The following is a 17,033-nucleotide window of genomic DNA, read 5'->3' on the forward strand; positions in this document are numbered from 1 at the left end:
CACTGCAGCCAGCTCACAGATCACTGCAGCCAGCTCACAGATCACTGACAACCTCAGCTAAACAAGCCCCAGTGCCTGCTGACTCAAAACACAGTGTAAGTCATGCTCCTACTACACACAGGGCTGTGCTTTGAGGTTTACTCCCAGTCTGGAGAGACCTGCTCGGCCTTTCAGACCCCTCAGATGTGGAAGCACTGCAGAAGATGCTGCTTTAGCAGGGCAAGGAAGCCAGCTCTGTGAAAACAGCAGCAGAAGGGATGCTAGAACACCTTCCACATCCTGGAACTGCTCTAGCAGCATTCCAGAACCGTGGGGTCTGGTCTCCAAAAGCCGTGCAAACACCATCTTCCAAAACCCACTATCACCTCCTTCTTCTACCTGGCACTGCTGATTAAATACTGATAACAAGATCATTAATTTTTCCCCCAAATTATGCCCCTTGCTGCCTTTGCAAGCAAACAGTATAGAGTCTAATCCCACGTGCTCTGTGTAAGATGCCAACATCATCCTGATGTTTCCTTGGATTCCCCCTCGTAAGGCACAGCCTGCAAACAACCCACGGCTGCAGCACAGACCCACCTAAAGAGAGGCAGAGCCTCTGTCAGAGCTTATTGATTAAATCTTTCCTTTGACAACAGATCCTGAACTTTAACCAGAGGGGGGAAAAAAAAGAGCTGCCTTTGCTTTACAGGGGTTGTTTATAAAATACTGCCAATATAGGATGTCTGTGTGAAAAGAGGAGGAGACAAGGAAAACAATGGACTGTGACCACAAAATGATTGACTGCACCTTTATTTAGAATCCCAGACCGGTTTGGCTTGGAAGGGACCTTAAAGCCCATCCCATTCCATCTCCTGCTATGGGCAGGGACACCTTCCACTAGACCATGTTGCCCCAAGCCCCATCCTCTGCTCTCAATAAAGGGCAGAGGCAGTGTGGAACAGGCTCCTGAGCTGATCTCCTCACCAGGGACCATGTCTCTGCAGCCACCACTTTGCAAGATGACAAAACCAGTGGCAGGAGTCCTGAGGATCCACACAACCCACTGACAACATCCCTTCAACTCCTGGTTTTCCAGCAGAGCTTTACTGGATCTGTCCCAGGAGACAATGCTCACAAGCACTGCCCACTCCCAGAAGTGCTGGTTTTCAACTACAGTTTCAACTCAGACCTCTTCCAGAAAATAGATTTGAAAACCTCAAACATCACCAGACGTCCCCTCAAAGAGTTTGAATCTCTGAAGTCAGTGTTTCTGCCTCTAAATACACTGTGGGAAGAACAGCACTGTAAAATCCACCATCAGCTTAATGCTCAGCTGTGGCCAGAAGAGAAATTCTAATACCAGAGAATAATAGAAAATAAAAATAGAACAGCAAACTTGCAGCTGTGTCAGCCCAGTTCCCCCAAAACCATGAGTATTTTGTGCAAATCCAGACACACCCCCTCCTCTTCCAAAACACAGTACAAGAGTTTTAAAAGGGCAAGGAAAAAAAAACCCCAGAGGTGTGGTACCAATTCCTCGTGCAGGTGAAGCAGATTATAAACCTGCAGCCCAGACAGAGATGGCTTAAAGGTATTACAGTGATGCAGACAAATCACTGATTGTTCAGAGCTGGAAGTTTTTCCCATTCTTTTGCTGGGAGAGAGGTTGGGTGGACACGGGAGGGAGGGAAGGAAGGTACTGGAAAAGGTGCCAAGGTGAAGAGTGTTCTCTGCATGTCCTCCACTGAGAAACTCTGACCTGGGGCGCTGGGAAGAGCAAAAGTTCTCCTGAATTCCAGAAGCAAATGCACAAACTTCTTAGGAAAGAGGGCAAACACCAGAGGACAAACACCAAGTGCTTCTGCAGGAGGCCAGGAAACCCAGGAGACAAGTCACTGGCTCTGAGGAGAGCGTTTGAGAAGAGTCAGCACGTGCAGGTCCTGCTGTGAAACACCTCCCAGGGGATGTAATCCTGGAAAGTTTACTCTGTATGACTTCCTGCATTGCACTGAAATCCCATATCAAAGCCCTCACAGTTTCCACACCAGTGGTGAGCACACCTGCACTCGGCAAGGGTGAACTGGCAAGGGGAAATATCCCTGTGGTGCTGGGGTATCCTCATGGAAGAGGGACAGAGCAACACCACTGGGAACACCCAAAGCCTTCAGGACAGTTAGAACCATGCAACTAAGGATTAAAAGCAAACCCAGCCTAATCCAGCTGGTCCAAACAGCTTCCCAGCAAGAGAATGCCAGGTATGTACAGTGCATCCAGACTGACCACTCCAGGCCTTATTCCCAGGACATCCCATCTTTACTAAACTCATTATTTCCTTGCCCTTATCCTGCAGCAGCAAAACCAGAGGTACCAACCTTTAAGATCAAAAGCTCAGCCCAGGCACTCAAAGGCACAAACCACCTCATTACCCAGCACTTCAAGGAATCAACCCCAGTGCATTTGTTTAGCAAATGCTGACATTTCCCTGCCACCACCACCACAAGTGATTCTCACACGACAGCCCAGAGTAGAACAAACATTGTGCTTCCGCCTCTCCCTGAAATTTCCACACACACACACTGTGCAGGTTTATTGCCTGTGCTCACACCAAACATCCTCACCTCGTGACAGGCTTTGTGGGAAGTGCTCAGGCAGAGATTCCACCTCTGACCACGACTGTCCCAAGTGTTAAATTACAGTCTGTGTGCACTGAGGCTTCAGGACCGACCGATACCTCCTCTGGATTTAGGCAGCCCCTCCAGGAACTCTAATCCCTTACTCGACAGTCCCTGGTAGCTTCCTTTGGAGCAATCCTGCTATTATTCCAGGCAGTGGCTTGCTGAGCAAGTCTGTGCAATATAAGCAGTGCTATACGTGCACTGAAGTCACTGTCAGACATGAAAAGAAAACAAAATGAACAACAGCCACAAATGGCAAGACACCATTAACTAATTATGAGCTACTTTATTAACACGGAACTAATCCACAGCTATTCAGGGGGAGCAAACCTAGATGGAAATAATTAATCTAATTACGTGTAACAGAAATTCCCTATGAAAACAAGCAAGAAAAATTGCATTCTGCAGTGTCATATCCTCTTGCTTCTCATTGTCAAGGAACACTCCACTCCTCGTTTCCAGGGCACGCAGATTCCTTGAGGAAGGGCTGCCTTTCCCAGGCTCTTTCCAGTTGTGTTTCAAAGCCAGCTGCCCAGACTGATCTCTGGTGGCTTTAGCTCTGTCAATCCAAGCACTGAGGCACCAGCCCAAACTGAAAACATGGGGACACTGATATGTCAGTACAAGGGAAGACACCCTTCACCCATTTCAGTGTTAATATAAAATAACACAGTTAGCACTTCTGCCAGTTCTCCTCACTGAGCTTTAAACCAAATTCCTCATGGTACCTTCCACACGATCTTTTGCAGAGCACCACCTTGACCAACACTTAGAGCTGCTCTGAAAGCTGAAGGTGCCTCCACAGCCTAAGAGCAAAAACCTTAAATCTTCTGCTAGACACCCGAAACCCCAAAAGTTTTGTGGCCCTTCTCCCTCCTTGCTAAGGAGTATACAAGATTTACACTCCCCCAGGTCTCACACCACCAGCAATAGCACTGGGCAGACCTCTCCTCTCCTGTTATTGATGTGGAAACCACGGCAGGTCTCTCGAACACACACGGAATCAAAAACACTTTGGGAACAACCAAGTGGGTGAGGAGTAGACTTAGAAACCCTCCAGTGCGTCATCCAAGACTCAGAACAAAAGATCCCCAGCAAGTCTGGAAATACCACCTCATGTTCACTCTGTGGGAGCTCCAATTTAAAGTGGTCAACAGCTTGGAAGTATTTTTTTTTTCTTTTGGAGTCGAGCAGGAAGAGCTGCAGATTCAGAAATGCAAGTGAGTGTGCGTAAAACCTGGGCCTGTGCAGATCTGCAGGAATACAGAGCCCTCCTTGACTAGCAAGACTCTGGCAGAGGGTCTGAAAGAGCAGGATGCTTCTGAGCTCCATCCAGTTTCTCAGCAAGAGCAGCAAGAACAAGCAGTCTCACAGATGGATCCGCGTGGGAGGGAGAAAGGATAAAAGTCTGCCTCGGGAGCCTGTTCCAGCTGCTACTGAAGCCTTAGGAGTCGGTACAAATTGGGCAGAGCTACCTATAAAAATCTAGAGCCTTGGCTTTTTCTGAAGCCCTCTTCTTTCCCAATTCCATGTTTTTCCTCCATCCTACTATTTCTGCATTTGAAAGAGTTCAAATCCGAGCTGAAAGCAGTGCCTGACAGAAGGTAAGTGAATACTGGGAGTGTGTCCCATTTCTTCACTCCTTCCTTGCAGATCACCCTGGCTACACTCACTCAGCAGCAGAGAAATCAAAACTCCTTTTAAACACTTGGCTGAGAAGTGACTAAAAATGGAATATTGGAGGCCAGGCTGGAGCAACCCGATGCAGTGAGGGGCAGTCCTGCCTAGGGCAGAGGGGTGGGGCACATGGTTTTTCAGGTCCCTTCCAACCCAAACCCTTCTGTGATTCTATGTTTCTGTATTCTTTTTATCCAAAAATCCCCCTGACAACATTTTCAGTGCCAGGGAGCTCACCTCCCTGACTGGAACCAGTTCTTTACCTGGGGTTGTTTTTCAGATCCTCAGGTAGGCAAAGGCAGAGAGAAAAACATTTATACCTTTTCTCTTCACGTACTTGAGCTGTTCCAGCCACATCTGAACTTTTTGTTCCTTTTGACAAAGAATCAAAATTACTGGTCACTAGCTGTGCCTAACCCATCTGGTCTCCCAGCATAAAATAGCTGAGTACATGTGTCATCAATCACTGTTAATTACTTCATTAACTTGGAAAAAGAATATTGACTTTTTTTTAAAGAACAAACATTGTTTAAGGTCAGCCTAGTTTTGTTGGTTTGTTGGTTTTTTTTTTCTTTAAATTGAATGCTATCTGATTACCCAGAGAAAATAATTTAGTCTGAACACTAAAGCAACCCTGTCACATAACTCGTGCAGTTCTTTTGTCTTACATGAAACATTTCCCTGGCTCTCTTCTGGAACCCACAACGTGGCAGTGCCAGTTTTAACCAGAAACTTCGTGGTGGGTGCTCTCAAACACCCCGTGCTCGTGTTAACTGGGCTGCTGTTCCCACCTAAATACCCCCGTGCCTTTCCAAGTCCTGACCTTTGTCAGAAAAATGCCTCAAGGCCTCCACAAACAAGTTGCATCATTTTGGAGTGGACATTCGGCCCTCTGCTGTTGGCTACAAAATAGTGACACAAAGAGAGAGAGAGAGAGAGATGACAGAGGTTTGTGCATTCTCATCTGTGACAGATCCCCTGCCAGCACGGGCTAAAGTCGCTCAGGATCCACATTCCCCCTGGATTCTCCCACTGCTTCAGAGGCTGGCTGGGATCACCCTGGATGGTCTCAGCCCTGCTCCACACCTGGGTGTCCCCTCAGGTGAGCTCATCCCTCTTCCAGGCAGAGGGATCCCCCAGCTCACCTGTCCCTGCCCAGGGAGCCCCATCCAGCCTCCATCTCTGGGAAAAGCCCCTTAGCTCAGGATTTGTTCCATTTTTCCCTGCCCCAGTTGGTGGCTCAAACACTGTTTTGTTTGAGGACTGTGACCATCCACACACATCCCCTGTAGCTCCTTTTCCTCCACGTCCCACAAGTCTGCCCCCAAAAACAGGGATGTGCTTGCCATGCAGACCTCCCTCATGGAAACACCCCTGGCCTCAGACACAGCACACCCTCACCCACAAAAACTTTGGGATCCCATCATGGCATATAAAGTTTACATTTGTGCATATTTTGGTACTTCTGCCTGGCACTGAATGCTAATTATGCTCCCAAAACACTGCAACCCAACCAGCCAGGCCCCAGTCCAATGGACTTCACAGAATCATGGAATCTCACAGTGGAAGGGACCTTAAAGACCATCTTGTTCCAACCCCCAACTTGTGGTGTCACTGCCCTTTCTCCTTTTAATGTGCCTCTTTTCCTACATCCAGTAAAAACCCCTTCCAGTGTCTGAGTGCATCATGTCCTTGTGGATGTTCTCCCTCAGAGGATCTTACTCAGGGCATCACCAAAACCCAAATTTTACACAGGAGCATAAAAGATACTGCACTGAACAGAAGGAAAAAAACACTCCAACTTCGCCTTTAAAGTGCAAAATAACATTTGTTTTCATTTGTTGGGAAAAAACCTGTTCTCCTCTATCAGCAGCATGTGAAAAGTGATGCTGACACACACCTGGAACAGCTCCCGGAGCTGTTCCAGGCTCTGGAATTCAGGTGACTGATGGAGCACTGAATGCTGAGTGAACAGATATTTTTGCCGTGTAAAAAACTTCCAGCAGCAGCTGGAATTTTTTTTTTTTTCTTTAAATGATACCTGACAAGTTTGATAGCAGTGATTTTTTTTTTTTTTTTTGCCTTTTGGAAAAATCCAGAGAAGCACTTTTGCTAAAAGATGCTGCTTTCAGGCCCAGGTTTCTCAGGCAGCACAGCTCCCAGGATCATCCCTCGGGATACAGGGCAGTCCTGGGCACCCTGCTCAGCCCATGACTGAGTAACTGAAAGGGCAGCAATCCCCATGGGAAGCTGAAGTAAATATATGGCTTTATATTCACAGGGGTTCCAGTTGCTCTAGTTTTAAATTACAAGCCTTGTTTTCGAGCCACAACCACGGCCAGAATAGAAAAATCAAGTCAATCACCACTGAACTGTAAATTCCTGTGTTGTATCCCTCTAAATAAGGTTAATATTTTCACGACCAACATCACCCTTTAATAAAAACTAGAATCTTCAGGCAAATTTTTCGACCTTAAAAGCTGACAAGCAAGAAAAGCAAAGGAAGGAACAACTGGCACTACTCAGACTTGAGGGGGTTTGGGCTTCGTTTTTATATATTTATCTTTTTTTATAACACCATCAAAGCCAAAAAGGATAAAACCCTCCAAAGAAGTACTTGCAGGTTACCTTGAGAGACAGGAGCCAACAAACTTTTGGGAGTTTACCTCCAAGGTGTTGCTTCCAACATGGGAGCTGTTCCTTAGCTCAGTGGGAAGGAAATGCTCCATTTACTTTAGGATTTACACCACATTTTATATGGCCCATGTTGTCTGTTTGCACAACGTGAGCACAGCAAGACACACTGGAATTATTCTTTGAAATAAGGAAAAATTGGATTGTAAAGCCACGAAAAGTTGGACACGTTTCAAGGACTGATCCAGCACCTGCCGGGGGGGGTTTAAGGTATGTTTTAAAATATTGTCTGTCAGCTGAAAAGACAAACTTCAACTCAGTGTCCTCAAGGAAGCATCAGAGCCCTAATTTAGGGTCTGGGTTGCAAGGGACCTTAAAGCCCATCCCATGGGCAGGGACACCTTCCACTAGCCCAGGTTGCTCCAACCTGGCCTTGGACACTTCCAAGGATCCAGGGGCAGCCACAGCTTCTCTGGAAGGACAACCTTCCACCCTCACAGCTAACAATTCCTTCCCAATATCCCACCTAACTCTGCCCTCTGGCAGTGGGAAGCCATTCCCCCTTGTCCTGTCTCTCCATCCCTTGTCCCCAGTCCCTCTCCAGCTCTCCTGGAGCCCCTTTAGGCCCTGGAAGGGGCTCTCAGCTCTCCCTGGAGCCTTCTCTTCTCCAGACTTCCTCCCTGTAACACGTTCCTCTTTCAGGGTGGGAATCAAGCAAAGTAATTCACACCTGAATTTGTCCCTCTTCAGCCTTCCCTCCCCCATTTTTAAAACATCACAGCCCAACCTTCAGAGTGTTTTATTCACTCTTTTGAGTCTGGGGATTTTGGACTTTTCCATGCTCCTAAATATCCTCCTGTAACTCCACACGAACAGTTTCAGCCACCACACCAGGAGCAGTTGCTTGGCTTTCAAGATAAGCTGCCATTAGTCACCAAAGCTCTGCTGTGCAGGATCTCCTTTCACCCTATCACCTGCCACTGGGAATACTCCAAAATACATGGGCAGGAAGGAATACAAGACAAAAACAACCAAGATTTTGAATGGAAGTGTTAATCTGGGCACATCTTGTGCTTGTCAGGGGGTTGGAGTGAGGTAGGGGTTGGTCTGCTCTCCCAGTGACAGGACTGCAGGAAAGAGCCTCAAGTTGTGCCAGGGGAGGTTTAGGTTGGATATTGGGGAATATTTCTTCATGGAAAGGGCTGGGCAGTGGTGGAATCCTCATTCCTGGAGGGATTTAAAGCTGTGGCACTTGGGGACACGGGTTAGTGGTGGAACTGGCAGCGCTGGAGGAACAGTTGGGACTCGATGATCCTAAAGAACTTTTCCAACCTAAATGATTCTGTGATTCCACGAACGTAATGATTAATAAGTTATATTACAGCAGGGAAGAAAAATGGCCTGACAGCCAACGCCTGCAGCCACCTCCAGCCAACAGCACAGTCCCTTCCTGAAGGAAAACACAACCCCTGTTACCTCAAAACACACTCCAAGGCTGGGGCGGGGGAAGGAGATTGCAGGAATATTTTCCTGAAATGGAATGGGGAGATAAGATTGAGTGAGAAGGAGCAGAGGCTGCTGACACATCCAGAAGCACAGGAGCCAGTAAATATGCAAATAGGCCCCATTCCTGCCAGTAACACTCAAACCAACTTGGGTTCTGCTAAAATATATCACATTAAACAAGAGAGATAAGCCCAGCACGGATCTAGACAGAACAGTTCCCTTTCCCCAGCACAGCTTCACTTCTCATTCAAGGAGATCCTGAACAAAGCTCTCCATTCAAAAAGTCTCCACTTTGACTAACCCAGTATTTGTGAATAACTCTGGACATTTACCTGTTAGTTGTCTAATCTGGAAGTCCTATTAAAAACCCTACTCGAAGCCATAAAGCACCCTGACAAAGCTGCCTCCATCACCAACTACAAACCCTTCCCCAAGCCAGCCAAGGCCTTGCTGCCCCAAAGCCACCAACAGCACATTTCACACGAGATGTCAGAGAGGAGAAAATAAAGGCTGCATTGACCAGGTATCCCCTGAGATTCCAGAGCAGGAACTGCAGTTGATGTGAACTGATAGGGGATGACAAACTCAGGAGATGATAAAGGCATTACTTGGACATCCATCTGTTTTCCTTGGAGTTTGGAGAGACCCGACAAGCAGAAATATGAAAAAAAACGAAATACAGACAGGATTTCTTTTCATCTACAGGAAGTACAGACGTGCAAAATAAATATATATACATTAAAACACCAGAGGCAAAGAAAGGATTGCTTATTTTCACTTCATTTTATCTGCCTACCACCTCTGAATCAGCAACACGAGCTCAAAGGCCAGCTCTGGGTACAGTCTGAGCCACATGTTTTGCACATTTCTAAGCTCTTCCCTGCTATGGCAAGGACTGAACTCAGCTTCAGCAACTTATTCCAGTCAATGAGCCTGTTCCCTAAGAGAGGAAAACCAGTCCTCCAACCTTTCCTAGTAGAGGAAAACCAGTCCTCCAACCTTTCCTAATAGAGGAAAACCAGTCCTCCAATCTGGCCCCCTTGGATCCTCTTCTGAGATTTCAGTACACAGGGAAGAGCATTGAGAACTTCAAGCAACTGCCAGCATCAAAAAATGAGCGTGGAAGAAAACTGGAAAGATGTAAAAAATAAAGCTCAGACCTTTGCAGGCTGAACAAGCCTCCCACTGATGGCACCACACAACAGGAATGATTTGCCCAGCACTGCAGAGGGATTAAAGCAGGTTACAGCTCTCCAGGAGCAGGAAGACCTCAGGAAAGCATCCCCACACCTGTGGTGAACACAACAGAGAGGGATCCTCGGGAAAAACTCCCAGGGCTGCAGCTCCTGAGGAGCTAAATGGAGATATGGAGAGGGGCTGGGAGAGAAGAGCCTCGGGAAAAGGGAAGAGCCCAGCGACTGGAAAATGCAAACACCTGTGCTCAGAGCTCACCTGTGCTCAATCCCTCCTCCTTCCACCCCAAGCACAAGCACTGGGAGGAAAACCCCACCTCTGGTTGCCTCAATTTGACACCCACACTTGTTGGTTGGCTCCAGCATCTGCTCAGAATTCCCTTATCCGGATTCTGTGCCTGCGATAATTCCCTTTTTCCTTGCCAGGGCCAAGAAGGAGCCTCAGAGCTATATGCTGAGGCCCTGGAATTTAAATATACGATAACACTGTAAATAAAAGGAAACAAATTCCTTAAGGAAAACCCTTCCGCGTGCCAGATCAGTTCCCAATAGTAACTGCTCTGCTTTGACAAGAGATAAATATTTACAGTCTGAAACAGAGAACACCTTGTGTTGCAATGCTGGAACACAAACCTCATCAGTCCCCAGGATCCTTAAGGGGGGTTTTTGATATTTAAAATGAAAAAAAAAAAGAGAATTAAACCCCCAAGCTGAGCACTCGGAAGCTCCCACACATTATTGTGCTCATTCGCCCCACCACAACAAAAACCTCAAGGTACTCGCACAGAGAAACTGTCAAACACACTGAATCCAGAACAGATTTTCACGAAAGGAGACCTCATCCCCCAGGGAATGTAGACAGTTTACAGCAAAAGTCGAAATTATTGCCAAGAATACGCTGCCTTTTTTTTTTATTTATTTAAATATAGTCTAACTTGCTCCTCTTAGATGTTCCTCTAGTGAATGCAGGCACTGAAGATTTTTCTTACTGGAGCAAAAAGGCAGCAAGGAGGCTCAGATGTCCATGTCAAACTCCTTGGATTGGGAGATTCCACACTGGGAATACCCTTGGAAGAGGGAAGGGAAAGCTCAGGCTCTGTTAGGTTATCTCTCAGCTTCCAGCTGCCTCCAACCTCCCGGCTGGATCAGCTCCTTCCAGCTAAGGAAAGAATGTGGGGAATGTCATTCATAATGGCACTTGGGAAGCCTGAGGAATGGCAAGTGTACAATAACTGGATATCCTTGTCCCAAGGAGGGGGATAACCTCGTGCAAGGAGATGTTCTCACTTCCAGCAGCTGCCGCTCAACTCGCTCGGCTTTGGGGCCACTTTGAACGAGGTGAACACCTAATTAAACAGGAATGGGGTTTTTTGTGCTGTCTGTGCAGTCCAAACTCCCATTTCTAACAGGGCCTGCACAGCCTGGCTTAGCTGTTACACTCCAGGATTCCATATCTGACGTGTCATATTCCTCACCCAACTGCTATTTGGGCTTTTATGGCACGTTCCCTTTGAAGTGGGGCGGCCTGACGGAAGAGTTCAATGTCTATCCCCCAGCCTCAGCTTCCTCACTTCCTTCTCCTCTTACTACTCCAGGGAATTATTACCTTGTGCAGAACTCTCCCACCCTGGCCCCGCTGCTGCTCTGCAATCCCATCCCTGCAGTCAGCCAGGCCTTCTGTTCCCCACACAAGTCCTCCCTTTGCTCCCCTGCTTCCAGCATCCCTGCACAGCAGTTTATTTTTAGACCAGCTTTTTTATAGCAGAGCCCAGAAGCAGCACACTTTCAGTGCCAAACGGGATTCAGTGTGATTTCTAACACTGTCAGTGGGCAGAAGGACACCCGAGTTTGGCGGTCACGGGATGTTGGTGGGACCCCGTGTCTGTCACCCAGGGCTGACCCCTGGGCACTTTGCTGCAGTGCTCTCCCAGCTCCACACACCACTCAGTTCACCAGGCTCAGCCCAGTATTCCCCACAAGGGATCCCTGTCATTCCCATCTCCATCCAAAGAATTGTTTTTCCATGCACGGGGAAGGATCTGATCCCCCAAACCAGCACAGCCTGATTTTCACACTTGCAGTGCCAGGAACCAGACAAGAATCCCAGAACCACTGAGGTTGGAAAAGAACTCCAAGATCATGGAGTCCAACCTTGGAGCACTGAGTGCCACGTCCAGCCATTCCCTGAACACCTTCCAATGCCTGCCCACCCTTTCAGGGAAGGAATTCTTCCTCATGTCCAACCTAAATGTCCAGACCCAGAGCTGTGCTGGCCCAGGAGAGCCCAGAGCTTCCCCCCTGCAGGTCCACAGGAATGTTGGCAGGTTGGAGTCCCACTCACAGCCAGCTGGAGTCAAAGGGGAGATCCCAGCTGGCTTCCCCAGGGCTGGGTCAGGCCCTGAACCACCAAAACAGCCAAGGACAAGAGCCCAAATATCCAAAGTGAGGCTCCCACCCAGCTGTATCACCAGCTTGCTGGGGTCAGAGGTGGTTTTCCAATTACAAATTCTAATACTTGCCTATTTTTTGTGATGGTTGGCTGCTTTCAGAGCAATCATAGAATAACATAACCACAGAATCAGATCCACCAGGTACCACCACCACCGTTGCCTGCTCACAAAGCACAACCTAAGTGCAGGAAACAGCAGCAAAAGATACCCAGATACAGAGGTGAAGAGATTGTGTTATCTGAGTAAATGCACCCCAAAAATCACACAGTAAAAGTCTTTTCTGTTTTCAGCCGTTCCCAGTACGTTCTCATGAACAATATCTCAATGCCAAGGCCACCTTCTCCAAGGTACAGAGCACCAAAATCAGAGCTACACTTTGCCCTGAAAACACATCAATAGAAGCTTTTCCGTCCTCTGATCCAGAAGTTCCCACCTCTCCTGCAGGTTTGATAATTTCTAACACAAAAACTCTTGATTCCCTTTCCCTGAAACAAGTGTTTGCAAAGCTTCAGGCAGGAGGTGCTTTCCCCAGGTGGGAATATTTCATTCCCTGTTGTGATTAAGCCCATCCCCAAGCGCAGGGAGCAGATGAGGCCGCAGGGATGAGCAAACAGGACGAGGCAAAGCCTGACAAAGACAGGCAAACACAGCCCCCAGCAAAGCATCCAACACCTACCACGTGCAATCAGAATAAACACTCATTTCTAGTCCTCTCCCTCCTCCTTTGTCATGCTCCCAGGTTAAAAATCCTGCCAGAGACAGTTCTGACTCCAGTGCCTCCAACCAGCACCTGACAGCTGTGGAAATAAGTAAGTAAAGCACATTTTTCTCCCAACCAAAGCATTGCTATTAAATTCAACCAGAAAAATCAGTGCTGGGTGGGAGAAATGATCCTGATGGAGAGTAATTTATTTTGGGAGGTTCCTGTGCATCAAGTAGTGAGGAAGAACTGAAAAGCAAAGGCAGCTCGTGATACCAATGTCCAACCACTGGAAGGACTGGTTACCCAGCAGGACATCCAGCACCAGATTCCAAGGCTCCTGACCATGTGAGGCCTCTCTGCCTTGCTTTCCCTCCCTCTTCAGCACAGAACAAGGACAAGGCACAGAGTTTTGAGCATTCTCACAACCGAACACCCGGGCCTTGCTCCAGCACAGCGCTGAGAACTCAGTCTGAGCAGCAATTCCCACCCCCGGCAGAGCCGAGGGCACAGAATCCAGGGGCTGGTTTGTTGTCCTACAGCAGGAACAGGGGAGTGAGGAAGGGCTGGGCCTCACAACAACCCCACAGAGATCCTGCCAGCATCCACGGAACCACTGAGGTTGGAAAAGGCCTCCAGGAGTGCAGATATTAACCCAACACTGCAAGGGCCATTCCTTTCCCTGCCCCGGCGATGCTCCAGCGGCACAAACCACACTCAGACTCTGCACCAGCTCCTTGGGAAGGCAGCACGAGGCACCTCAATGAGTTCCTGCCCTCTCCAGCTTTAGAAGGGGTGCCAGCCTTCACCCCCTCTACAAGAAACACGTCTCCATATCTTCTGAGATATTCCAAGATACGTCTGTGCTCCCTTTTTCCCCAAGTGGCCCAAGGGAACAAGCCAGGTTTCCCAGGAGGACTGGAAAAGGCTGAGCTCCATTGCAGAGTCCTGCAACTTTGTTCCCAGTGAGACTCTGAGGTCCCCTCCTGACTCACCCACAGCACCAGGGACAGCAATTTTATTTGAATTCAACCTCTGCTGGCTGGAGAAGGGACTCTTTTCCTGGGATGAAACGAGTTCCACATCTGCAGCGCTGTAAAATATAATCCTGCCTGCAGGAAAGCTCAGTTTTATCTACAAATTCTCCTTCCAGGAGAGGCCCTCTTGCCTCACAGTTTGCACCACAGCTCTTCCCCTTCCAATGATCCACGGGAATTCAATGATCTTTACATCCCTACTGGTTTGCAGTTGGAGCCACTGCGTTCAAAGGCCAACATCCCACTGTCCATCCCATCCCATCTCCTTCCAAGTCAGCCAGTGTCCACAAAAACCTGCCGTGTTCCAGGGTGGAGACTTCTCCCTCCTCCCTGTCCTGAGCTCCCAAGGCTAAAACTCCCAGACTGTTCCAGTTTTCGGAATCCTCGTCGTTTTAAAGGTGTGAATAATGCAATTTTTCTTCACTTCCGTGCAGGTTATTTGGGCAGAAAAGGAAATTCCCCCCCCACTCTCCAGGAACCTGCAGCAAGGCAGGGTTTTTTTGCTCTCTGGAAGAACTCCCTGTATTTAGGATTTGAACAGAAACAAGAACCAGGTAAGCGTAGCTCCTATGGGAAAAAATGTAACCTTCCCAATACCGTGAGCAACACTCCCTTTGTGAATGCTTGGGAACAGCACACAACAGGATTAATTCCCTGTTTCAGGCTCCCAACGTGGATCCTTTTCTTGGAACGATGCAAAAGTTTTGTCAACACAACCCCGGAATTAACTCGAACATTATTTCGCTGAGCAAATGCAACAGAAGCTGTTGGAGCACATGAGGAAAATCCACCCGGCAGAAGGATGGGAGCTGACTGGTGACAGGCCCGTTATGAATAACAGCTATTTCTCAAGTTAAAGCAAATTCTATCAGCAAACCAACACCACCACGTGCCCGTGACAAATGAAACCCCATTTTGCACAGAGCGGCTCACAGTGTACTAATGTTCACAGAAATTAGCTGTAATTAAGTCTCCCTGACAGACACCTCATTAAAGGGCCCCTTCTCCCGAAAAATTAATAAAGTGAATGATTTCCTGCTTGTGAAATATCGGAATTGTTCACTGCTCATAAAAGATACATGAAATTCAGTTCAACTGGATGTCAGTGCTCCCCAGGATGAAAGAGTGACACGCTTAAAAAGACATTTAAAACAACACACTGCTCTGCTGCCAGCACCCAGGAAGAGATGCTCAGCCTCTACACATGATTTCATCCCAGGGTGGCAAAAAATAAACCCCTTAAAATACAGTTCTTCATCCAGCTGCTATATCTATGTATATAAATAAAATAACTGGCTTGCTATTAAAGGCACATTAAACAAAAAACAAACACCCCCCCCGACAAAACAAACAAAAATGTAACAAACAAACAGAAAAACAACCAATCAAACAAAAAAAAAAAGGAAAACTAAAGAGAACATAATCTCGATCAAACTAGAAAAAGAGGGTTCTAATTAGCTGGTTCTAAGATCCAGTTTTCAAATTGCCACTTTTGGGGGTTAAATGCTTCTCGTGCAAGGAACAAAGGGTCAGGCACTGCTGAGGGCACAGGGCTGAGTGTGCCCACGAGCCAGCACAGATTCCCCTGCACTGGGAGATGGCAGTTGGAAGCAGATTTTGATCAAACTTTTCTGAAGTAACACCTAATAGGAAAATGAACCAAAAAAACCCAAAGTTGATCAAGAACAAATGCCACGAAAAAAAGGCCTGAATTTTTAGGGAGCTGCAATTCCTCGCAAAGGGAAAACCACCGAAGCTTTCCAAGAGATTTCACAGCCTTTTCCTAATTGTTCCCTTTTCCAACATCATTATGCAACCTCCTTGTGCTTTCCTGCTTCTCTGCCCCCCTTCTTTTTTCACCCATTCCCCCTCCCCAGTTTCTCCTGGATGCTGTGAGGCAGCTCCTTTAAGACAGCCAGAAATCCAGTGCAGATTTTTCTCTCCTCCTCCTCCTCCTCCTCCTCCTCCTCCTCTCAGTTTAAACTGCCCAAATCTTTCCGGTGAAGAAGCGTTGCCCAAAATCTGCTCACTGTTCAAGCAGCCCTGGCAATGACAGGCAGCACTTCATGAATCATCTGTTATATATTGCCTTATCAACACAGTCCACTGCAGGAGAAAGTGAACCTGGCCCACTTTGGCTTTGTGTAGAACACAATCAAAATGCAAGTGGCATCAATTACTGGAGCGCTCTGAGGAGCTCCCTCCTCCAAGGACTCAAATATATATATATATTTATATGTATATATGAGACAACCTGAACTGAACCACAATGCTGAGATTCCTCCACCACACACAGCTTTTACTTTAATTTTTTAGAAGACTATTCACGCCTTTCACTGTTTTGCAATGTTGCTATATTTCTAATTATTAAAGTTTTAGTGTTTCTGCTGTTTCTCAGCTCAAATTGAGAGGCAAACACACATATTTGCATGATTATTTTATCCCTCAGCCCTCTGAGCTCTGCAAGTGAGGAGAACCAGGTTCCTTCCACCTGCTCTGGAGCTTTGGTGTGCTTGGATCTGGAGATCCTGGAAGCAAAGGGAAATGGGGGAGAGAGAAGCCACCCAGGGGGGATGTGGGCTTCAAACTCAAAAGCAATAGTGAATTCAGTGACAAGACACATCCTGTCACCTTCTCTGTCCAGTAAAACAAAGCACAAACTCCAAGGATTCCAGCAGGACTCTGATAAAATGTAAACCCTTGCACACCAGGTAGCAGGACTGAAAAAGATCACGGAAAAGCGATGGGATAACTGGAAACTGGTGGAGCAACGAAGTAGGAGATGACATCACCAAAGAAACCAGCAAGAATACTTGGCAAATATTTAATGAGTGTCATTACCAGTGGCCAAATAACATGTTCAATTAATATTTCCTTGTGGTTTGGGACAAGCTTTGCTGTGTGGAACGGGCCAGCAACAAATACCACTCAGCAAATCCACTCCTCTGGTAACACCACTGTGTGTGCTCACCCATGGATGCAGGAGAAGTAAAAATACAGTCCCAAGGGCTTGGGGGCTTAGATTATACATAGAGATATATATATATAGATATACACACAATGCCAAGGAGTGTTTCTTTCCAGTAAATACAAATATCCACAACACCAAGGAGTGTGACACAATCACTTCTTTAACTGTAAAGGACATCAAAGAACTGTTTTAATCCCAAGATTCAGCT

The sequence above is a fragment of the Neopelma chrysocephalum genome, unplaced genomic scaffold, assembly GCF_003984885.1.
Source record: "Neopelma chrysocephalum unplaced genomic scaffold, ASM398488v2 Primary Assembly neopelma1_130, whole genome shotgun sequence".
Classification (NCBI taxonomy): Eukaryota; Metazoa; Chordata; class Aves; order Passeriformes; family Pipridae; genus Neopelma; species Neopelma chrysocephalum.